Genomic DNA, 25,230 nt, shown 5'->3' with positions numbered 1-25,230 from the left:
TTTGCTCTAATCATTCTTCTCCACTCTGGTTTTCAGTTTCTTGATTTCTAAAACAGAGATAATAATACCTATTTCATGGACTTATTGTTATGAAATTATGGGGTTGGGGGAGAAGTTCAAAAACTTCCCTAAGATATGATTGTCTCTTGAATAATGTTTTGATTATTTGGAATCCCATGAGGTTGTAATTTATGGCCAAACCACCTTAAATTATATAATTTATTTAATTATCAATGTAATTTATCTTTTACTTAGCAGATCTTATGTAATTTTTGAAATATCAATTATGACCTTATTTTAAAATTAGAAAGAATGAGGCACAATAAACATGAAATTGTTTCCAGGATCACAGATCAGTAACAGAAACAGATATATGGAATGTTGACTTTATTGGGAGCATTATTGACTTAACTGCACTCACTGATCTTTTGAGTGATTGATTGGTTACAGTTTTGAGTTCTTCCAGGAAAAGTAATTTACATAAACCAAAGAACAGCTGGTTAATGAATTTTACTTCTGAGAAGTTGTTGGGAACACATGGTGTGTTCTTCAGGGAAGCACAGAACTCTGTGGCTGCATTTTATAAACAATGATGAAAGTTTTTCAATTTATGAAGAGGTATTTTTCTCAAAGTTTAAACTTTATATTAAGAAATTTATATTTAATAATTTAGACAGGCACAGGGAGCAGCTGCTTCTTTAAGAATTTACAAAATTAATTTCATTTATTTAATATGTATTTAGCGCCTTCTAAGTTCTTAACATTAGAAGTACCCTGCATTCCACTGTGAAAAATACAAAGACAAATCAGGATAATTATTTCTTAAGTTATATTTTTAAGGGCATCCCAACATTTGTTATACTCAGCTTGGCTTTGATGGAAAAGCTCACATTGATCCCCCTCCCATCAGGGAAATCAAAACTGAAGACATCGTTTTAAAGTTATCAGCATATAAACAATAGCTAAACTAGGGAGGCAGAAGTCACTGAAGATATAATGATAAATGAAAGAATAATAAAAACAAGATTGGGTCACTGAACAACACTTTACTTTGACTCTTATTGTTGAGTCAATGAAGAAGCTTTTGGGGAAGGCTTGGCAGCCATTTTATGGACAGGATCCTGGTGCACAGACTGGATGGTCCAGACAACCTCTTAGAGAACCTATGCCTGAACATGTACTTTCTAACTACAGTATTCCCTTACTATAATAATAACAAGAACATCACACAAGTATATAACACATACTGTACGGCAGGCATGCTTCTCTGGCACTCTATGATTCATGTCTTCATCACAACAACTCTGTGAGGTGGGTGCTATTATTATCTCCACTTTACAGAAGAGGAAATTGAAGTTAAATACTTGTTCCATAGTTATATGATAAATAATAACAATAAATCACAGAGTTCAGATGTGAACCCAGGCAACTGAATCGTGAGCCTCGTTTATGCTCTTAAATCCTATACTACTTTGTTTCTAGAGAGACTACAATGTGGCTGCTTTTAATTCCTGTGCCAGCAACACAATTTGCTTATGTAGGTCAGAAGACAAGAAATATGCTGAAATTGAAGAGTTCCATTGGAATCACCTACCTTGATCGGAATCATCAAGGTTGCTGATGTACTCTAAGTGGTTGGAGAAAAAAACTGAAGATCTTATTAATATTTTGAACTGATGTCTTCAAGGTTTGTTGTAATATAATTCTCAAAACTTAAATGCCATCTGACTATATTGAGTAATAAGTACTAGCACGAATCATAAAACCTCCAACCAAGCTCTTAGTCTTAGACAAATGATCTATTTTCTATGAGCCTCAGCCTTCTCATCTGTAAAATGGGAATAATAATTATCTACTAACCATCTAGAATTGGGGTTTATCATTTAATAAATTTTTATATGAAAGTACCCTGAATATTACATGAATTGGCTTTTATTTTTAATCCTTCAATGAATTTTTTTTTACCTATAATCCTTTCGTGTTTCATCTCAATACTCACTCCCTAATGTCATCATGGACTCTAAAATTCTAAGATAATTAAGGTTAAGACAAAGACCACAAGGTGACAGAATATTCTGAGATTTTACTGGCTACAAGAAGACTTCCTTGCCCTGGAATTCAGACAGCATTCTAGTGCAAACCTGATTCAGAAGAGGATGGTTTATAAAATAGAACTAGTTTTAAATTTAGATAGCAAAGCAAATCCCTTTTCACTAATATCATACCCCTTTCAACACAACACCATACCATCTATACTCAAAGAGGAAAGCCTTGGAGAAAATATCAAGAGAACTGGAAACCTTAACTCTTTTATGTTGTATTGGATAGCTTTTGGCATTGTCAGCATTTACTCATATGCATAAAGAGTTTGTGCTTTAAAAGACAGATATGCATGAGAAATAAATTTGAGATAGAACTAAAAGCATACCTTTCTATCAATTTCCAAGCACAGCACTTTTAGGCTTAGATGTGAGAGTTGGAGGGCTGTATATGAACATGTTTCTAGAGATAGACTTAACACATGTCCAAAATTTATTTAGTGGGAAAGGAAAAGAAAACAGAACCTACATATGGCTAGTCATAAAAAAAACCAATCTGATTTAGGAGATACCCTATGAGTGAAAAATTGGAGCAGATTTGAAAGGTTTTTGCACTTTCCAAGTCCACAGCTAACTCAATTTTAATATTAGGCATCCATATCCTTAATGATATCATAATAATTCACAGCAAATGAAATTTCGATTCAGTTAAATAAAAAGCAATCAAATAAATAAACACACTTAACCCAAATCATAATTTCCCATTATCTTAAAGATGATGTTTCAGGTACATTAAGTAATAAATTATTTTAAAATAAATATTATGACTTTTTAAGATAATTTATAAATTATTTTTGTAAACAAGAAATTCCTTTAAAATATATTTCTAAAGAGTAAAACTTAAAAAGTCAAAGATGTGACCGGTGCAGTGGCTCATGCCTGTAATCCTAGCACTTTGGGAGGCTAAGGCGAGCGGATCATCTAAGATCAGGAGTTCAAGACCAGCCTGGTCAACATGGTGAAACCCTGTCTCTACCAAAAATACAAAAAATAGCCAGGCGTGGTGGTGCACGCCTGTAACCCCAGCTACTCAGGAGGCTGAGGAAGGAGAATCACTTGAGCCCAGGAGGCAGAGGTTGCAGTGAGCCAAGATTGTGCCATTGTACTCCAGCCTGGGCAACAAGAGTGAAACTCTGTCTCAAAAAAAAAAAAAAAAAAAAAAGGTTGACAATGCATGTATACTACAACCTAACAATACCACATTTCCTATAGAAAAAAACTGCTTAAATATAAAATAGGCATAAAATCTCATTGGCACTGTTTTCATTAATACTAAAACAGGAACACAACCTTACCGTGTCCTTCACTTAGGAAAAGTAATAAAACATTCTAAGGCTGCTCAGATGAATAAATTAGATTTATGAGTATCGAAATAATAAATCTTTTTAAAAAGTTAAAGTGTGATAATATTCACATATTTTTCTACAAACAAATGTAGCAACATTACAAAAAAAAAAAGCTAAAGAATAATAACATGCCCTTTTCAAAGAGTGATTCATTTTGTAGGAGAAGTTATTACTGAAAGTACTGGTGAAGGTGAAGGATGACACTGTATGTGAATTTATAACATGTTCTGTTTTGTATCAGAAAAAAGATCCCTCAGCCAATTTTTGGCCAAATATTATCTATTTAAATGATTGATGAGAACATGGGTACCTGTTATTCTTTGTTCTTTCTATATTTTGAAATATTTTGCAAGCTAAATAACTTAGTGAAAATAGTATAAAAGTGGTAACAGAAAGACAGCTGTTATAGATGCTCTATTAACAAGTTCAACATCTGGAAGGTGACACTCTTCTAGACAGTTGTGAGGCTGTGGGACAGGGTAGAACTCAAGTTGGTGGTTCATAGTCACTAAGTTCCCTTTGGTTTCAAAAATATATGATTCTATGAAATAAATATGAGAAAATCCTTTTGGTGAAGTTTAGTTCAGTTGTTTTTTTTTTTAAAGTCACCTTAAACTAAAATGAACATATAATTCTAAAAGCATTGTGGCTTATTTTGGCTCTGCTGGCTTCAGGATTGTTTTATTCTCATATTGAGAAACGAAGCAAGCCATCACTAGTAAATGAGTGCAGTGGACCCTATCAGTACCCTGCCAAGATCTCCTGGGACCCCTTCAACTTTTTCTGTGCATCCCTCCCTTGGCATGTATGTGCTTTTGCTTCTAATAGCTAGCATCTGTGACTGCCTTCAAACAAATGGCCCAGGCTACTTGAGCCACTGTTGCCTGCTCAGACAGTGGAAAGTGCTTGATGTTTGATTTTCCGCACTTCAGGGCAGTCATAGCCAATGACTGATGGAAAGTGTGAGGTAATGCATATGTGAATTAGCTTGATTTAGCCACTCCACAATGTCTACATATAGCAAAACATTATGTGGTATATGATAAATATACAATTTTTGCCATTTTAAAAAATAAACATTAAAAAATAGAAATCCCACCTCCTCATAGAAGAAACTCTGAGGCATAGTTTGCACAACAGAGCTCCCCATGGCATCAGACTGGAGCCAGGATTTTATCCAAAATCACACCCTTGTTTGACCTCTTCCTTTTCCTGGTTCTGCTTTTTGCGCTCCCTTACTGTTTTCTCCTGGGAACACTTAATAAAGTATTTGCTTGCAAATCCTTACCTTGGGGTCTACCTGAGGAAGTCTGAGGCAAAACAAGCAATTAATGAATTTATTCATTCTTTTAACATGACACTTCATGGATTAAATCATTTTTGTAAGTTTTGTCACTCAAATATGATCATCTCTAAGTTCTCATGAATTCATATCTAGGTCCTATGTAAAAACAGGACTTTGAGTAAGATAATGAACAAATTTCAGGAAAATCTCAGAAAACACAGGAGGATACTTAAGTCCCCTCTGTCAGAGTATAATATTAAGTGAAGAAGTAGGGTTTATTCTCCCCCATGTTATCACAGGCCACTTGATAGGTTTAAATTCTGTGCCCTCTTTTCTAGCAGCTCCTGGAAAGAGATGGCAGAAGCCATAGTGCCAGATGGTCTGCTGTTATGCCTGGCACGTGATGTCAGCAGGGCTTGGCAGCATGGTGGCACTCAATGAAAGGAACAGAAGCACTCAGCCATCATGTTGACACTTGGCCAACGCAACAGTACACAAGTGGCTGTGGCACTGGTGCCCAGGAGAGCAGAGCTGCCTGGTGGGCAGACATTTCCTAGCATAGGTAACAAAGGCAATGTCTGACAGATGCCATATGGTACCTGACTGAGCAGTTCTGAGAACACATGTGAGTGACTCTTTGGATAAGGATTTTGCAGAGGGCTAGAGGGTGGCCTGAAGAGTCGGAGAGTAGTGCCAATGGAAAGGGATACCATTACTATAGTCCATTCATACTATCCGCATGGAGAAATAGTCTATTGGATGGTCATCATAAAGGCCTATGGCCTCAATTATTGTTTTCTAAAATGTGTAAGGCGAGAAATGGCATTGCTTTTATAAAGCATTTACATTTCTAAGAATGAATGATGAGTGGGTAAATTGTACTTAAGCATCAAAGTTTGGAATATCTAATGTGAAAAAGGTAAGAGAGGTAATTAAAAGACAGATACAGAGATTGCCACACATCAAAGGCCAGGTTGTGATAAAAAGTCATAAATGTGTATATATATCCAGTGAGCATGATAGATTTTCTTCATAAATGTTAAATGTAGTCTTAGAGATGTTTCTTGAAGTTTACAAATGACTAGGCAGGTACTGCATAAAGATTCTTGATCACACAAAGCTTCATTTAGGCAAACAACACACAGCTGTAACTCAACACACACTATTTTTTGCACAATTAGTGTATTTTTATTTTAGACAACAGAACGAAGTGAATTAGTCATACTGCAACTTGAATAGATGAATATGACTTTCTCTCACCTTAATGGAATTTCACCCCACAACTTTGAATTAATGTGCTAGGTAATAAGAAATCATGCTCTTGGCTACGTAAATTATAGAGCATTATTTCATAACTAAAAATAGTTGTGGCATTTACAGAATTTATTCCACTTATACTTCTGTACAGAAAATAAATAATATTCATAAAAGCATCTGTTACATTTAATATATATTGCTTTGAAATGTACATATGAATAGACCGTGAGTAAAACCAATTCTGGTCTAATTTCTATGATTCATCATTCCTTTTATCAATAATTACTATATTTCTCTATACTATGTTTTAATGTGTTAATATCCTATTTTCATTTTAAAATTGTTTCCTATATTATACAGCAACTTCAGTAGTTACACGTGATCATATACAAAATTGTTTAAAATACAAGGCTTCCTTAGCTTCTCTCCTAACAAGGGACTTTTAATATCCATTGGAATATACTTTCTGCAGATGTGTTTTTTGAAAATTATAAAAATATAAATAATTACTTTATCAACCAAAAATCTTAGGTCTAGGGTGTCTTTTGAAAGCACTGCGTAAAAGCTGCAAATCCTGAGAATATATTCACTAGGTTTTCAATAGTACTCTGGCAATAAAATTTTATAATGCTGTCTGCCATTCGATTATTCTTAGTGTGGGGTGGGAGGAATTATGACTTTAATTATTAATTATTAGAAGCCTGTGCTATTTGGAGGACAGAAATGTGGGATATTTTTATACTTTACAACATTTCTGACATCATTTGCGTCCATATCTAGGCCTGATGTCAGAGGGCTCACCACGAATTGCAAGTTTCCAAGTGTCTCAACTTCCCATTTCCACATGTCCTCAAAACTCTGCCTCTGTAACAAAGGGTCAGACAAAATAGTTTGCATTCTAGTAGACTGAATCTTTCTTTGCTATTTACAAGGATGGGGCAAATTTCACTTTACTAAGTACAGAAGTGAACTTCGGGAAGTGTCACATTGAGAGAAAAATGTATCCTTTTGGCTAAGTGAATGAGATTTACTCAGACAGATAAGATGCGAATTTTTATTTTTCCACTTTGTTAAAAACTTGAGCATTGCACAAATCAATAACTCCTTCACTAAATGCATCAACCCATAATGTTGTACAGTCCCTGGTAACATGAAATATCATATTACATAATCATGTATGTCCTAAGGAGTCAGTATTTGTAGTGGAAAGCAGGCATATTGTGATGGCTAATTTTATGTGTCAACTTGGCTGGGCATGGTGCCCAGTGATGTGGTCAAACATTCTAGACATTTATGTGAGGGTATTTTTGAATGAGATTAACACTGAAATCAGTGGGATTTGAGTATAGCAGATTGCTCTCCACAATGTAGGTAGACCTCATGTAATCAATTGAAGGCCTGAATAAAACAAAAGACTGGCCTCCTCCCAAGCAAGAGGCAGTATTGCAGCAGATGACCTTTGGGTTTGAAGGTGTGTATATATACACATACATACAATGCTTCTGTTTCTCTGGAGAACAGTGATACACTTTTGTTTTTTCATTTAGATATTAAAGGTTTAAATTCCTACTCCACTGTGTAAGTATTGCATGATGTGGCAGATTATCTAATGTCTCTTAGTCTCAGTTTCATTATTTATAAAGATAATTTTTAAAAACACTAGTTATATAAAATTCTCGGCACCAGTAATGACCATGCAGCTGAAATGAAAAGGTGAACACATTTCCCTTTCTGTACTCTATACTGTATTCATGTTTCTGGTTCTTACATATGAGATTATAAACTATTTGAAGGAAATGAGCGCATGTTATACTTTTTATTACTAAGTATTTAAGACATAACTTCTAGTGGACTGAAAATAGTTAGAAAATAAAACTGTTTGTATATTAATGGAAAATGAGATTATGTGATTTGAAATCGGGCCTGATATTTAATGATTTATTTTTTCCAAACTCTACAAATCATTCTTATTATTTGTTGAAATTCCTACAGAGCATTGCAGTTGTGCTCACAAATATGTCACATGGACAAATTCAGAATTAAGAGGCAGGGAAATGAACTCTGCCTCAAAGGGAACTGCAAAGGTATATAGTCAAGGGGCATAGATACAGGGAGAAGTAAAGAACTGGGGCAATTGGAAATCAATCTGCCCCAAAAATAACTGTACATCAGAAAGATATTTGATAACCAAAGATAAATCTCATATAATTAAAAAGTGGTAGGGCAGTGGGAACATAGAAGGGAGCATAGTAAAATATATAGCCTGCATGAAATAGAGGAATTACAGATATTTTATGAATATATAATTATAAAGGTAAGCACTGAAGTATATCATTGTTCATAAACTTCTTAAATACCAGAATAACTGACTTTAAATATGAAGAGTACAACCTCAGAAGCTTAAAGCTGCGGTGAGCACAGAAAGAAATCCAAAGCAAAAATTTTAAATGGAAAAAATAACGTAATAGAAGACTAAACTTATTTTCATATCAATAAATTTAAATGGCATAAATGCAGTTATTAAAAATAACTTCAAATGGGTTAACAAAGCAAAACTCTATTCTTGAAATGGATGAGACACATCTAAAAGAGAGTGATTAAAAAAATAAGAAAGAGTAAAAAGAGAAAATGATTCAACTTGAATAAACAACGTTTAACAAAACTATGAATGATAGCATTATTATAAATGCTAAGAGAAAGAATGGCATGCCAAATTTAAATGAATATATAATTCTGTAGAAGTGTTTTTAAAATGACTAGAAAATAAACTTTTTTAAATTGTAAGGCAATATTGCAGTAATTCATTCATTTTTTTAAAAGTTCAACGAAGTAAAGTGATTCTTTTACTTACAAAGTAAGTCAAGATTGTCTAATCTAGTGTAACAATTTGATGTCATTTTTAAATTACTTTCACTTAAAATAATATTTGATAAATGGGGTTCTATTTATGTGAAAACAGCAACAAACTACAGAAGTACTAATAACCAGAGCTGCAATAAAGCAAATTTTTGTTTTCAAATAAATGTTTCATTTGATTGGGAATATCAGCATTAAGATAATTTCAAAGTTTTAGCCAAAAAATAAATGTTTGTAAATTAGTACACATACTAGGAATAATCTCATGACTTTATAAAAGGTATTTGCTGAATATTAAAGTAGCATTTGGAAGAAAAAGTTTTAACTTGTAGAATAGATCACATTAAATATAATCTCAAAGTACGTGAGAGCAAAAAGGTGAAACAATAAAAATTATTTTACTATCTTAAACGTTGACTTTTAACACTTCAAATTACTACAGATAAATTAATCCAAGGTATATTTAATAATGGCATCTATACCTATTTAAAATTATTAATGGAAAGCACTAATTGTTTAATTATATAAAAATGAACCTTTGCATTTCAATACCTTATTTAAGACTAGAATTTGAACATTACACTAAACTACTTAATACATTAAAGTGACAGACCCTGGAAAGGCCACTACTCAAACATCCTGAATTAATTAATCTGCTCAAACTGCCACAGCAAAATATCATCCACTGTTGAAGTTTATTTTCTCACATTTCTGGAGGTTGGAAGTCTGAGTTTAGGGTGCCAGCACAGTGGTATCCTAGTGAGGGCTGTCTTTGTGGTTTGCATATGGCCACCTTCTCCCTGTATTCTCATATGGTTGAGATAGAGAGAGCAATCTCTATGGTATGTCTTTCTATAAGGGTACTTGCCATAATGTGGGCCGACTCTCATGACCTTATCTAAAGCTAATTACCTCCCAAAGGGCCCATCACATTAGAGGGTTAGGGCTTCAACATGTGAATTTTTTCTTGTATTTAAGGAAAACAAAAAGCTTATAAAGTATGAGACAAGAAAAGTAGAGCAGTCTGAGCTATGTGAGGTAAGCAAAATTTATCAGGTCCAGAGAGATTAGAGTATGAGAGAACTTCCGTCACATAAACCTCCACTCTTCTGTTCTCCCACCCTGGCAGCCATGCCCCCGGGAAATAGTTTAAATGCATTTTGTTCTTTTCTTCTCTGTAGTTTCTTAACTAGCTGCCACACCCATCATCTTCATGTTCCTGGAATTTGTGATACAGGGAACAATGTATAACCAATCAATAGTTTATGTTATTTTAATATTAGTATAAATTATTGGTACACAACTTAGGAACTGCCTCTTCCTTTCTCCTTTAAATACTTAACTTGTAGAGGTGCTTGCAAACGAGATGTTCCCAATAAGTCCTGCTCTTACAAAGGAAGCAGGGCGTTCCTGCCCTGCAAACAGGGAGGACAAAGGAGCCAGCTGCTAACAGCAGACCCTGGGGGCTTGTTTATGTGTAAACATCTTGAAAATCCAGAAAGTCAGGGAAAGGTCAGAAAAACAACAATTTGTCTTGTGACTTGGCAACATTCCACAAACGACTGTATAAAATAAAGCAGAGCGCGCCATTCGAGGCGGCCGCCGTGTTTGTCTTGTGTGTTCATTCCTTTGTTTAGGAAACACGCGGACCCCAACATAACTTGCATCCATGCTCCCAAGGTTACGGTCCTCAAAGTTGCCCAAATAAACTTTCTATTTATATGAATTTTGCCTCAATTTCTTCTTTTAGCTTGACAAGTACTAGTCACAATATGTGGGACATACCAAGCTTTAATCAATGACATCTATTACTGCTGCTACTACTACTACTTGCAATAATACTATGTACTATACTCTCTTAAGCAATAAGCATCATTAAAAACAGAATTACAAAATGCACACAAAGTTGTTTGCTTTGTAGAAATGATTCATTAGTGTTTTCTAAGTTCTGAACTCACCAAAAATGAACATAGAAACTTCATGACAACAAACATGTAAGCTTAATTGTTGGCAAATCACAGCTGGAATACACATCTTAGGCTTGTTACATAAATTTTCTATTTCTTTTCTGTTCCCTCAACTGTCTCATGCACTAATCCCTGGTCACACACTGGGCAATGGCAGAGCTGGACTGACTTATCTGCTAATATCACAGAAGCAGCAGGAGCAGAGAGAAAAATTGTTTATGAACTGTGGAAAGCCATATAAAGGAATAAAAAGAAGATGAGGGGTATGGGGACAGGTTGACTTATCCCCTTCAGAACTGTTTTCCCCATTCTGACCCAGTTAAATAACTGGATTTATCACAGATCACATTTTCTGTAAAGAAAAGTAAGTATGGACTGAAAAGTTCAGCTCTCTCCCCTCACATTTCTTAGATGACTGAATAAAACTCCTATTTAATGGAGAAAGTAAGGAAAAGAGGAAAAGAGAGTCGCTTCCTATAAAGCGTTATATTTTAAACAACAGCAGTCTTGACACAGTGGCTCATATCTGTAATTCCATTGTTTGGGGAGGCTGAGGTGAGAGGATTGCCTTGAGACTAGGAGTTCAAGACCAGCTTGGGCAACATAGCCAGGCATCATCTCTGCAAAAAATAAAACATGACCTGGACATGGTGGTGTGCACCTGTAGCCCCAGCTACTCAGGAGGCTGAGGCAGGAGAATCACTAGAGCCCAGAGGTTTCAGGCTGAAGTGGACTATGATTGCACCGCTGCCCTCTAGCCTGAGGTGACAGAGTGAGACTCTCTCTAGAACAACAACCAAAAAATTGATTTCAGAATAACTTACCAGTCTTATTCATCTGAACAAATTTTCTATGATTATTTGAGGTCAGAACTATAGGAAAATGGCTTAGCAGAGCTCCTCCCCTTGATGACTGAGAAAAGGAGAGAGATAAAGAGAAACAGAAGCTTTGTAGCATAAAATGTACAGTAGGAAAGTTTCTCGACTATAAAGAATGTACTATGTATATGCATGTATGCATATGTGTGTGTGTGTATGTGTATATATATATAAAACCAAGCTGCTTGCTTACATGACTTTTCTGGATAGTTGGCTCCATAGAATCATGAGTATGAATTGTGTGTAATATCGCATTTACACTAGCAGATTCCTGGTTTTCCTGTCATGATTTGTAAAGTCTTCATGGGTTATCATTTATTAAACCCTAAGTAGAATCTAAAAAACTTGTACTGATACCAACAAGTTTCTTATGTGAAAGATACTTTGAAATGTTTTTTCTGGTAGAATGTACCTCAGTTCTCAGTTTCCTCTACAGTCCCATATTTTGAGGGAAACTAGCAGTTCTAAAGGCGAGTTGTAGTGGACAGTTGTTAGTTTTGACTTTCAAGAATGTTACCCATTTTTGGAAGCTCTACCCCAACATCCTACTGGGACATCACCCACTCTTGGAAGGGCTGTTAGTTCCTGGATATTGTTTAGTTCTCTTCACCCCTATCTTGAGGGATGCAGCATATGACCCAGTCCTATGTTAGTCTCTGCCTTGCATTCTCCTGCCTACATTGATTAGTTTATGGACAGTTGCAGCCCTGTATCTATTGCAGAGAGCCTCAAGAAAGAGAAGTCAAGATAGAGGAATAATCTTGTAAATAAGAGGAAAATGAGAAACAAATCCAAACAATGCATTTTTCTTATCTGATAGCTAAAGGCCTCAGGGCTTTTCTAGAAGCTGTTCCCACTGCCTCGAACTTGGTTTCACAGAAAGTCATATTGCACATTCTCTTACTTCCTTCAGGAGCTTCTGCAAATGTAAATGAGAGATGCTTTTCCCCCACTTTATCTTATTTTCTTATTCCAAAGCTTTCTAAGGTACTGTTATGTAGCATATATATTTGTTACTTTATTATTTTCCTATTCTACAGAGGAGGGTTTATTTGTTTTGTTCACAGCTGTATGGCCAGTACCTATCACGAATTCTGAAATATAGTAGAAATTTAAGTGAGATTTATCGAATAATTTTTTTTAAAAAATCAAACAAGGATTGTCTATTTAATTAATATTCTAAAATTAAACACACAAAAAGTTGCAAAAATGCACTATGAAATCAAACATATCTTTCACCTGGATTCACCAATTGGTAATATATTGCCACATCTGTTTACTACCAGCCTACGTATATCAACTTTCCTTTTGCCAAAGAATCCAAGAGTACACATTTTCTTTTCCAAATATTTAATGCAATTGTACAACTAGCTGGTGAATAATGTCACAAAAAGTAACAACAGTAAAAGCAGTCCTACAAAATATCAGCATTATACTGTGCAATCTCAAAAGATAAAACTAAAAATAAAATCAGTTATTTTTTTCTCCTACCTATATGGATTTTTATGAACAAATCATAATAGAGAGCAAATCTGAATGAATATTCAGATCTACATTTATTAGATAATTAAGCCTGATGGGAAAGAATGATTTTGTGTAGTGGGTCATATTGCTGGGTTCTTTAATATTTATATTCATTAATTTTGTCCTGTATTTGCATATGAAGTGTTCTGGGTTAGAGACAGATTTCTTATTAAATGACTCACAGTAAATAATAACTGTGTAACCCCCCTTGCCCATTGCTCTAGTTCTTACCCTTAGGATGATGCTATGAGAGCCAGAGCAAGTATCCTATGTGAATACCATTGGTATTGACACCCCATACATGGGTAAGTCAATAGGAAAAATTGTCTTTCTCTCCTTATGAAGAAGGAGTTCTGCTCCCCTAAAAGGGACTCCTTATACTAGCTCTTCAATATATCAATACAATATCTTACTGTGATCCAGATAGCCTTAAGTGTCTCCAGCTTATATGACCTAGAGATGCCTCCAAATTCTAGGCTACATCCTTTTTGACAGGGCTTTACCAAGGGACCTTGTCTAGATTGTAACCATTGGCCCTTTCTAGGAGATAAGAGGAGTTTTACTATTCTTTCAGATCAGAGCAATTACCAAAGTCTGTACATCTGATACTCACATTATGTGAAGAGTCTCATGAGGCTAGGGTTTTTCATGAGCACTGAGAAAGCCAAGGTTTTATTTCCTCATACATGGTTAAATAAAGGATCGTTTCTTCAAAATAATAAGTATTTATAAATACAACTGTTTATAATTTTAGTCACTTTTCTGTAGTAACAAGAAGAACCTAAATCATGTCCAAGTCTCTTCTAAGCTAAAAGGGAGGTCTTCATTCTCTTTAAAGGTTCCAACTCGCACCTCTCTCCATAACTTAAAAAAAAAAAAAAAATTTACATTTTCAGGAGACAGGGTCTCCAGGCAGTAATGCAGTGGTGCAATCATGGCTCACTGCAGCCTTGACTTCCCAGGCCCAAGCAATCCTCCCACCTCAGTCTCCCAAGTAGCTGGGTCTACAGGTAGTTGGTACCAACCTGGCTAATTTTTTTTTTTTTTTAATTTGTAAAACAGAGCTGCTGCCTGGCCAACATGGTGAAGCCCGATCTCTACTAAAAATACAAAAATTAGCTGGGTGTGGTGGTGCGTGCCTGTAATCACAGCTCCTCGGGAGGCTAAGGCAGGAGAATTACTTGAACCCGGGAGGCAGAAGTTGCAGTGAGCTGAGATTGCACCACTGCACTCCAGCCTGGGTGACAGAGTGAGACTCTGTTTCAAAAAGAGAGAGAGAGAGAGAGAGAGAGAGAGCAAGCTGGTCCTGAACTGCTGCATTCAAGCAATCATCCCATCTTGGCCTCCCAGACTGCTGGGATCACAGGCACCAACTACCACCATGCCCAGCCCTTTTCCATCCTTGAATAGCCTAGTTTTTCTTTAAAGAAGAGTCAGTACTTCGTATCTCGGCTTTGTAACTTGCAATCATTATTCAAAATGTCTTAATCTGGCCCCTGCACCTGCTTCTAGACTTGAAAAAATCTCAGCAAAGTCTGTTGCAATAATCCTTAAATTGTTTAAAATTATGATCACTCTTTTTGTTCAGATTTTATTTAGATTGTGTTTCAGGAACTGAAATTTCAATACTTCAATATGTATTGAGGATTTATAATATATGATTTTCCCCTCAGTGTATTTGTGGAATGAGGAAATTCCAGATAAAGATGAAAAAGAATGTTAAAGTTCTGAAGTGGTAATGATCACAGTGCCATGGCAGTACTGAAAGCAGTCTCCCACGGTGGAAGCAAGTCAATACCCGGGCAAATTGTACAAGATGTGGTTACAGTAGGGAAGGACGAGTCACTCACTGAAGCACTGACTGCCTGTGAAAGCATTTGGAGCTTAGTTACAATGAGTCACAATGCAATGGGTAGGCTTTGAGGGATTTGACATAGAAGTATTTACGGCTAGAGGTTGTATGAAGAGGTATAGCAGAAATTGTAAATGCCATAGGGTCATTTTAGTTACCTGTGCCACATTCTCAGCTCCTGCCCCCACCAAAAAAAAAAAAAAAAAATGCTTATATGGTAATTATGTTGTTTTAATGTACCTATAAATCAATGTTCATTACAAATTTTCTATCAATAGATAATTGATCATGGCTATGATTGAAAATAAATATCTTGCCTATTATAGGTTTTTACATATTTAAAATGAAGATATTGGGCAAGATTGACACCTGAAAGTCACAGACCTAAGACCTGTTCAATTCTTTAGTGTGACTTGTTCATGCTTAAATTGATATATGTAATGAGCTGTAAATGTACATTAATTTCAGACTATTAAGTGGTTATTTATAATAAACATATCTTTTGGTAGGTAGTAGAGAGGGCAATGGGTTCAAATTTGAAGACCTACATTCAGCTTACAGCTTTCTGCTATATTCTGTATTTATTTACTGATATATATTTAACCTTTTGTTAGCCAGTTTCCTCATCAACAAATTTGAGCATACATACAGTATATATAAAACTGCCATTTTAATTTTTTCTCTTGGTATAAATGCTCTATGCTATGCTACAGAGATATTTACAATTTTTTATCTTCATCTTAAAAATATATTGTGAGACACAAAACCTTTATTTAAAAACCAGTTTTGGGGAAATGCTATCTATTTCATTATGGTCATGTTTACTTACAATAATATGTAGCAGTACTCTATGACAAAAAGCCAGCATAAAAACCTTATTGCTAAACTATTCACACCTTATAATACTCTTGATAGATTTGCACACATGGAGAGTTTATTTATGCTTTCTAGATTGTTTTTTAATATTTGCTATTAATTCCACATATTCTCACTTTATTTGTAAGAAAAATAGTCAAAAATTTTAGATTATTTAACAGGAATTATTCTTACTATGAATAATGTGTGCTCACTTTCGAGAGGTTTTAATTATAACTTGTCTTTGGAAAGAAAAAGTAACTCCCAGTAAAAATCCATGTAACATAGGCATGTACTTTTTAGAACTTTTTCTCATGATATTGTGATAGGATTGGGGTAGGTGACATTATTGAACTATTCTATTTCACACATTTGTAAGGGAACTCTGAACACTCAATAAACACTTGCTGACTGAGGACTTGAAAATTCTTACTCTAGCTCAGAGGAGCTAAACAATTGCTATATATCATCTTTATTCCTGAAACTATACAGTGTCATTTCCTTTGTGTTTGGTTTACAAATCTGTGTTGAAGACAAATATACTAGGACATACTCACATATTTAGCTATAATTTTTATATTTATATGCATATGGATTGTGAGTCGCATGTTTGTGTTTATGTATGTAGTATTGAAGGTGAGATGAGGAGAGAAAGGGATTGCCATGATTTGTCAATATGATGCCATATTTGAATCTCCCTTTAAAAATAATTTTGCATATATAATTCTCATGAGTATTGAGTTTCTGAGGAAGTAGGGTACTTATTTATATTCAGTACAAATTGTTCACTCATTCTGGATTATTAGTTTCTTATCAGAAAGTATTTGGGGTAAACTGCCTACAGTTAATTTGTATATCCCAACATGAGTTTTATTAATGCCAAAAGGAAAAACAAGACAGCATCAGTGGCGTTAAGCCAACATAAATAGTGTTACTGCATAGCTACTAAATATAGACCTTTAACCAGTTCTGCAAAACCATTGTGAGATATTTTGCACTGTTTTCCCAGTATTGTGTTTGTATACCCATATATACCATACAATACACACCATGCATAACACCGTATACATACACATATACATACATATATGCCTTCTAAGTGTATATGGAATTATGTGTGTATGTAAGAAAATTCACTTCAAATCTATTTATAAAGTATTATCAGAAAAATATGAATATTCTACAGGAAATTAGAGGTGTTTTTCTGCATCTAAACTGATACTTTCCTTCTGACAACCAACAATTACCAAAAGAATTTTTTAAGTGCTTGTGAAACTCAGGTTTATAAATCCCATTCCCTTTTAGAATGTTTGGAAAGAAAGTTTCTTTTACTTTCATTTTTGAAAGCACAGTCCACATTCCACTTCTTAAATATTTTCTAGACAGTTTTATAGAAAGAATGTGAAGGGTTGTAGGCATTTGCTCTTTCTGTAAGGTTTCACTTTATTCCCTCTAATGTTTCCGCCTTCTAGTTGTGTGACTTTCGCCAAAATACTTAGACACCCTGAGCCTGTTTCTTGTCTAAATAGAAAAGATAATGGCAATACCTACCTCATAATAATTTTGGGAAAATTAAATGAGGTCCTATTTCTTATATGCTTAGCACTAAGTAAGGATTCAATAGTGTTAGTGCTCATCAGTTTCATCATCATCACCATATGTATTCTATACATGGATTCCAATTTTCTACTGTGCTTAGATGCCAATGTAAGTTTTTAGGAAAGATGGCAGCTCTGCAGACTTCCTCTGGTTTAAAATTAGTAGTAATTTTTTTTGGTCATGAACTGTCTAAACCCTATTTTTCTTAAGATTTCAATCTACAAATCTTATATTATTTAAAATTTACCTATTTCTATCTAAAAATAAGATTTTACTTATTCCTTAGAAAATATTCGGATTGTCTCAAACTAAAAAGACTAAATTTCCTTAAATGTCTAACTCCATTCACAAAATTGGATTGTTTCTTAAATATTTTAAACTTTGACTTTATATTTAAAATATTTGATTTTATTTTTAAGCAGTTTGAAAGCTTGACAGAATATAACCCAAAGAAGCAAAATATTAACCCTTAATCAAATCATATAAATCTAATAAATTAAACTTATGGTAAATCAACTTATTTTGAAAATGTAAACAATGAATACATTTAGTCAGGCTTTCCTTATATTGTCTAATTTAAAATCATAGTTTTTTTAAGACAGAGTCTCACTCTGTCACCCAAGTTGGAGTGCAGTGGCACAATCTTGGCTTACTGCAATCTCTGCCTCCTGGGTTCAAGCAATTCTCCTGCCTCAGCCTAACAAGTAGCTGGGATTATAGGCATGCACCACCATCCCCAGCTAATTTTTGAATTTTTAGTAGAGATGCAGTTTCACCATGTTGGCCAGGCTGGTCTCAAACTCCTGACCTCCAGTGATCCACCAACCTTGGTCTCCCAAAGTGCTGAGATTACAGGCGTGAACTACCATGCCCGGCCCATAAGTTTAATATCAATTACACATTTCAAATTAAACTTTCAAGACTAAAATGCTGAATTTTCTCAAAAATAAACATTTAATTAAAAATACACAGATTATGCTGAACTTATATAAAATTAATATTTACTTTATCTTATCAGCTCTATACTCAAACCTTTCTCTTCCAAGAATAAAATAACCACTTACATGATTAAAAAACAAAATTACCATTTCAGAGGGACTAAGATTATTTTATTTTTTATTGTATTCTTTTCAGCTTTCTATGTCATTAAGGAAAGTCATAAAAAAGGAACAAAAAGCCACTACAATTATTTTAACCTTTAAGCAACTGTTCTCAGTTCCTCCCCAGTCCACAGGTCAATACACTGAGTCCTTTTTACAGCTGTCACATCTACAAGAGATCACAAGTGTCCAACCCTTTGCAATCTAAGATACTAAATTTTCTTCCATATTATTCTACAACTATACCTAGATTAGGTTCAACTAATTACTCAAGAATTGGACTTTGTACTCCTTCATTACTTTTCTTTGCTGCTTACCCACAATTTGTGATACTTTAGTACTTCTTGACTTAGAGTCAAGTTTTTGGCTACCTCTGCTCTTACTCTCACAATGTGGTTCTCTATAGTCACTGTAATGACTTTTGGTATTCCTAGTATTTCCAATTTTTCCTTCATTTGTACTTTATTAAACAAGGTCACTGAACTATGGCCCAAGGGCCAGATCTGGACACCTTATTAAATTATTTATCATCTATAGCTATTTTGCAATAGTGACATATTTGAGTAGTGTAACCAAAACCATATGGCCTACAAATCCGAAAATATTGACTCTCTTGTCCTTTACAGCAAACTTTGGTGACTTGTGTTTAATTTACATTAATATTAGGTATTCCTGGAATCTTAACTCAAAACATCTAGTTGTCCTAACATTTCAATACTTTGGTTATCATAGCAGCTGGCGATGGAATTGGTCTCATCCTCCTGAAACTGATTCCCCTGAAACATTTTATCAAAAAGGGCAATTGTCTCCACTATGTACTTTTAGAAAAGGTAGACCTGCTCTCCCTTTTCCTTTCAGACATTAGCTGCCTGAACTAATTTATACCTGAAACTTAATTAGCTCCCTAACTGTATCTCCTATAAGTTGTCTTAGCAACGCTTGGAAAATGGGCATTTAAAATTGCTTTTGAAAGAGACCTGTTCAAAATGAAATAAAACATTTTAATATGAAAATATATAGGATTTTCAAACAGAGTCAAGATAATCCTGACCTCTGAGAGGTTACAATTTGAATATATTGAAGGGTGTGGAAATAAACCTCAGATCCCTCATCATGAAGAAATGCTTTCCTGTGAACAAAGAATGAAGAGTAATTTTTATACTGTCAAGTTATTTAATCATATATAGTAAATATGAGGTTGATTCAAGATTTCTGTGTATCTTTTTAATTTAAAAAGGCAATTTACAAATATTTATTAGTAAATTACTCTTTACCCCACATTAGGAACATGAGTCAAAATGAGCAATCCCCCCTAATTCTAAAATATTTGTATGTTTATAGAGGAGATGCATGTTTATGAATATAATTATCACACAGCAAGCTACCCTAAGTGCTGTGAGAAATATATTTTGCACAATGGGAGCACATGAGATTCACTTAAACCAGAAGGTCTGGATGGGTTTATTGAGAAAGTCACAATAAGCTGTACCTTGAAATATGGGCGTTTTCTGAGGTGGAAATGAAAGAGACAAGTTTTTCAGATCAAGGGAACATGTGTACCAAATATCTAAGCTAGAGATTAATCTTTTTGGTGCTACTAATTTTCTGGTATAAAATGGTTGCAAAATTTATCATTAATAATATTCTTGTCAGTAATAAAACTATTCAGCCAGTCTTGTATTCAAATTTTAGCATTACACTTAAATGCTAGATATTCGTTATGCAAAATAAAATTGTGATTTGAAAAGGCCATTGAAGTTTAAAAAGAAAAAACTATAAACAGGCAATTGGTCTTTCTATGGTATATAGCTTTTCAAAAAAAGACTAACCTGCTGCTGCAGCATTTTAAATATAGTATCAATACCACAATTCTTTTTCTAATTTTCTCTATTAAATTTGTTCTTTCTTATGTTCTGAATAGCATTTCATTAGAAAATACAAATATTAATATTTGAGGCCACATGCCAGAAGCATCAGAAAAATATTCATTTATGTTTAAAACTAGAAAAGAGGCTACTCTTACATTTTCTTAAATCATATTTAATAAACAAAGCACTATTGTTTTCTAGGAGGTGCTGATCTCATGTTGAATACATGTGTGGCACAATTACACACAGAGATTGCTTCTTAGGAAGCAAGTTGAATTGAAGGAGCACAATACCATCTAGTGTCAGCTACACACAGCATCTACTAACTAACATGGAGAAGAATGGTAGACTAAATTAACATGGAGAAAAGAATGGAAAACAAACCCTGTGCCCTTTCTTAAATAATCTGATAAACAAATGTATTATCTAGCATTGGGTGCTTCCTGCCCCTCCATTATCTTTCATTTATTTTTGTACTAAAATTGTCAAGAAAAAAATATCAGTTTTCTCAGTAATAGTCTTCTGTTTTGCTTTGTAATCGCCCAACAGATTACTAAGCAATACTTTTTAATTGTGTGATCTGTTGAGTTGGGACCATGTCAACCCATAGTAATGACATTCAGAAAATTTGCTATAGTACCATTTAGTAATATTTCAGCCTCATTTGGAACATTTTGGTAAGTCTATTTTCACTGATTCTTGCCTTTTGTCTTCCATTGCAGTGAAAATGTGACATGTCCCCAGATTGGACTGGGTGAGTTGCTTCAGGAAGTCGTATGTTTTCGGAATTTAATTCAAATTTAAATGAGGTTTCCTGCATGTTTGGTCCTTATACCTCAGGAGCCGTGGGTACCAGAGCCCTGTCCTAGGAATCTGTCTCTTCTGAAAATTGCTCTAGGGATTGGTTTTACTGATTGGACAAAAAACAAGTATTTTGAACCAATTATAACAAAACAGCTCACTTCTCTTTCACATACATCATACAATGTCTTCACAATCAGATTATGAGATTTCTAATTACAGAAGAGGATTTTTATATTTTCTAGTAAATATATTTATATTTTCTAGCAACATTTGTCCACAAAAGTTACTGAAAAACAGCTGTTATCTGGAGTGTGGCTTGAAATATATCCTGCTATTCTAAAATGGTATTGATAAGATTTATAGTTGTCCTGTTGCAGGGATTTCCTAAGAACTCAATCCACAGCTCTAACATGTTTTGACAGCTTTATTGAGATATAATTTACACATTTAAAAACCGCATGCATTTAATATGTACAATTTGAATATTTTTGGCATATCTATGCCCCTAGGAACTTATCATCTACAACCAAGACAATCAACATCTCCATCAGCCCCCCAAATTTTCTTCTGTCCCTATGTAATCCCTCTTCCTACCTGCCATCACTAGGTGGTATGGGCTGAATTGTGCACTGCCCATCCTCTTCCTTCCCATTTTATGTGTTGAAGTCCTAATCCCTAGCACCTCAAAACATGACTGTGTTTGGAGACAGGCCTTCAAAGAGGTGATTAAACTACAAAGAGGCTGTTAGGATGAGCCCTAATCTGATCTCACTGTTGTTCCTATGAGAAAAGAAAATTAAGACACACAAAGAGATACTAGGGTATATTTACACATAGAGAAGACCACATGAGGTACAAACAGAGAAGGCAGCCATCTGCAAGCCAATGAAATAAATCTCAGAATGAAATTAACCCGCCAACACCTGATTTCAGACTTCTAGCCTCTGAAACTGAGAGAAAATATCTATTGTTTAAACCATCAGTCTGTGGTACTTTCTTAGAACAGCCCTAGCAAACTATCATACCATGCAGTCACTGACTAGTCTTCTGTCACTACAGATTAGATTGCATTTTCTGGAATTTTATATAAATGTACTCTTTTGGTCCGGCTTATTTCATTCAGTATAAGTTATTTGAGATCCATCCATGTTGGACTGTATCAATAATTCATTCCTTTTTATTAGTGAGTAATACTTGGTTGAATGGATATACCACCATTTGTTCTTCCATTTATTTGTTACTGGACGTTTAGGTTGTTTTCTGGTTGAACTATTACAAATCAAGCTTCTATGGACATTTATTTACAAGTCTTTTATGGACATGTGCTTTCTTTGATCTTGGGTAAATATCCAAGGTTGGAATGGCTGGGTCATATGATAGAAGTATGTTCAGCTCTTTAAGAAACTGCTGAACTATTTTCCAAAATTGTACCATTTTACATTCCCACCAGCGGTCTTTGAGAATTCCAGTTGCTCCATATCTTTGCCTAAAACTAGTATGGTCCATCTTTTTTAATATAAATGTTCTAATAGGTATATAACAGTATCCCATTGTGCTTTTTAAATTTGCATTGTATTATGACAGTGGTGTTGATGGTCATCTTTCCGTTGCTTATATACCAAAGTGCATCTTTTTTGCATTCTTTTTTGAGTTGTTTTCTTATTACTGAGTTTTGGAGTCTTTAAGAATTTTCTGAACACAAGTCCTTAATCAAATAAATGACTTGAAAATACGCTCAGTCTGTCTTTTTATTCTCTCACTAGAGACTTTTATAGAATAGACATTTTTCATTTTAATTAAGCCAATTTATCAATTTATTATTTTATGGATCATTTGCTATTGCATTTGGAAAAATCTTTGCCTAACCGAAGGTCAAAATTCTTCTCTTACATTTTCTTCTAAAATTTTTAAAGTTTTAATATTTAAATTTAGGTTTATAATCCATTTTTGAATTGGTGTTTTTGTACTACTGTTTTTCTTTTTTGCTTCTATCTGTAGAATCAATTAAGGTAATAATAGTTTCTATCTTAAATGTCCCACTAGCACACTTACCTATTTCAATACTCATTCTACCTTCTCCTCTTCCTGCCTTTTTTTTTTTTTTAACATCCTTTCACCAAGGCTTTAGCTCCCATCTCCTTCTAAGTCCTCACGCCCTTGCTGTGTCTATGATACTAACGTGGTTCAGACCATTTCTCTCCCAGTTTCTTTCCTTCATATATATCCAAGCTTAAGTCTTTCTTATTTAAAATAATAATAATGCTTTTTGAAGCTGCCTAGCTTTCTAACTACATAACATTAACTTGCTTTGTTCTTTCCCTCAAAACTATTCTCTTGAAATAATTATCTATTCTCTCATTTCTCTCTCCTCCAACCAACACTGCCAGGTGTCTGGCCCAGTCATTGCACTGACACTATTCTTCCCATCAACACTTGTGATTTCCCTTTGCCACTTATACAGATTCCATTTTAGCTTTCATCACACAGGTCTCCCTGGGAGGCATTTACACTGTGGATCTCTGCTACTGGAAGGCATTTCCAAAGCTTGTCTGAGTCTTCCACATTGTCTCTCCTCTTTCTCTCTGTTACTTGAGACATGTTTTCTCCATATTTTCTCTTCTCATTCTATACATTTCGCTGGTGACCACACATAAAATCAAGGAATCAAATGCCACATTTAAAAAATTAATCTCCTAAGCAGATTTCTGATCCAGACTTATTTACCCATCAACTTTCTGTTGTATATTTCCAATAGCAATGTCAAGTGTGACATGTGACAAACATAATGCCATTCTTCTTTCACCTAAACACAGGGCTCCTTCGTACTTCCTGTGGGGGTAGATGGCACTGCATTCACTCTGTCACCCCACCACTGTCCCCTCCATTCCCAATGAAAAATAACTCAGATATTTCAGTTACATCTCCTACATATGTCTCCAATCTATGCCTCCTCTTCACATCCACTGCTTCTCTCCTTAGTATATCTCATCTATAATTCTGGAATAGACTGCAGATTCTAATTCTTACCCTCTCAACATGCAACTTATATATTGATGCATGAGTAAAGTTTCTGAAACACAAATATGTTTAGGGGAACCCCATGGAAATAATATATTAAGGCATCTCTAATACCTATAGAAAAAATTCAACCCATTCTCATATAACATTCAGATTGTTGTCAGTCTTTCTCTCACATTTCATAACTAACAACTGCTCTACACAAAATCTGAGATCTAGCAATAGCTAGCTTCATATAGTTTCCTGAGCATGGCATATTGACACAACTTTCAGGCCTCAGATGAGTGGACAAAATTAAACTCACAAGGCAGTAATGACATTCAATCCCTGAAAATTTCCCTGCTCTTCCTAAAAAGGTCAAATATATTCTGCCCATTATAAAGTAAATGCTGATCTTCCTATTTTGTTTATTTTCCTTTATGCTAATGGAAAATAACTATGATTTAAAATATAATTTATTGTACTTATAATAATTTGTTTTGACTTGATGGTTAATGCTTGGGCATAACTTAGAATAAAATGTATAAATGTAAAAGAATCATTTATGTACTATAAATCATTGACACGATATTCTCAAAGTGTTTTGTGAAAAGCACATTAAGAAGTATGGATCCTAACATATAGGTAAGAAAATACACAGATAGGTTAAAGAGCTAAAATACCATAAATCCCAATCTGTCTTACTTCCCATTATTTTTATTTGCCGGATATTAAAGATCCTTCTTATCATAAAATTATCTGCAAGGGGAACATTGAGTTCAGGACTGATGAGAGTCTTGAAAAACAGAAACAATGAAAATTCACAAGCTATCTTTTCCATTTCACTTAGTGTCCTGAAGCCAAACAGAAGTATTCCCTAGAATTACCTGTAAACATTAAAACAGGGTGCATATCTGGATTCTACTGTTTGCTACTTGTGTGA

At 34.5% G+C, this 25,230-nt stretch overlaps 1 long non-coding RNA gene across 1 annotated transcript in view; it reads left to right on the top strand.

Moving 5' to 3' along the window:
- The window catches only part of LOC144334807 (uncharacterized), a 28,355-nt gene extending 3,509 nt beyond the window's left edge, over positions 1 to 24,846 (top strand). Inside the window, exons 3-4 of the long non-coding RNA XR_013405046.1 lie at positions 7,359 to 7,424; positions 21,209 to 24,846. This is a non-coding gene — a long non-coding RNA (uncharacterized LOC144334807). The remainder of the gene's footprint in view (positions 1 to 7,358; positions 7,425 to 21,208) is intronic.
- The last annotated feature ends 384 nt before the right edge of the window (positions 24,847 to 25,230 follow it).

Source organism: Macaca mulatta, chromosome 15, assembly GCF_049350105.2.
Source record: "Macaca mulatta isolate MMU2019108-1 chromosome 15, T2T-MMU8v2.0, whole genome shotgun sequence".
Taxonomy (NCBI): Eukaryota; Metazoa; Chordata; class Mammalia; order Primates; family Cercopithecidae; genus Macaca; species Macaca mulatta.
The sequence above is the reverse complement of the archived record's forward strand: the minus strand, read 5'-3'. Positions and strand labels throughout refer to the sequence as shown.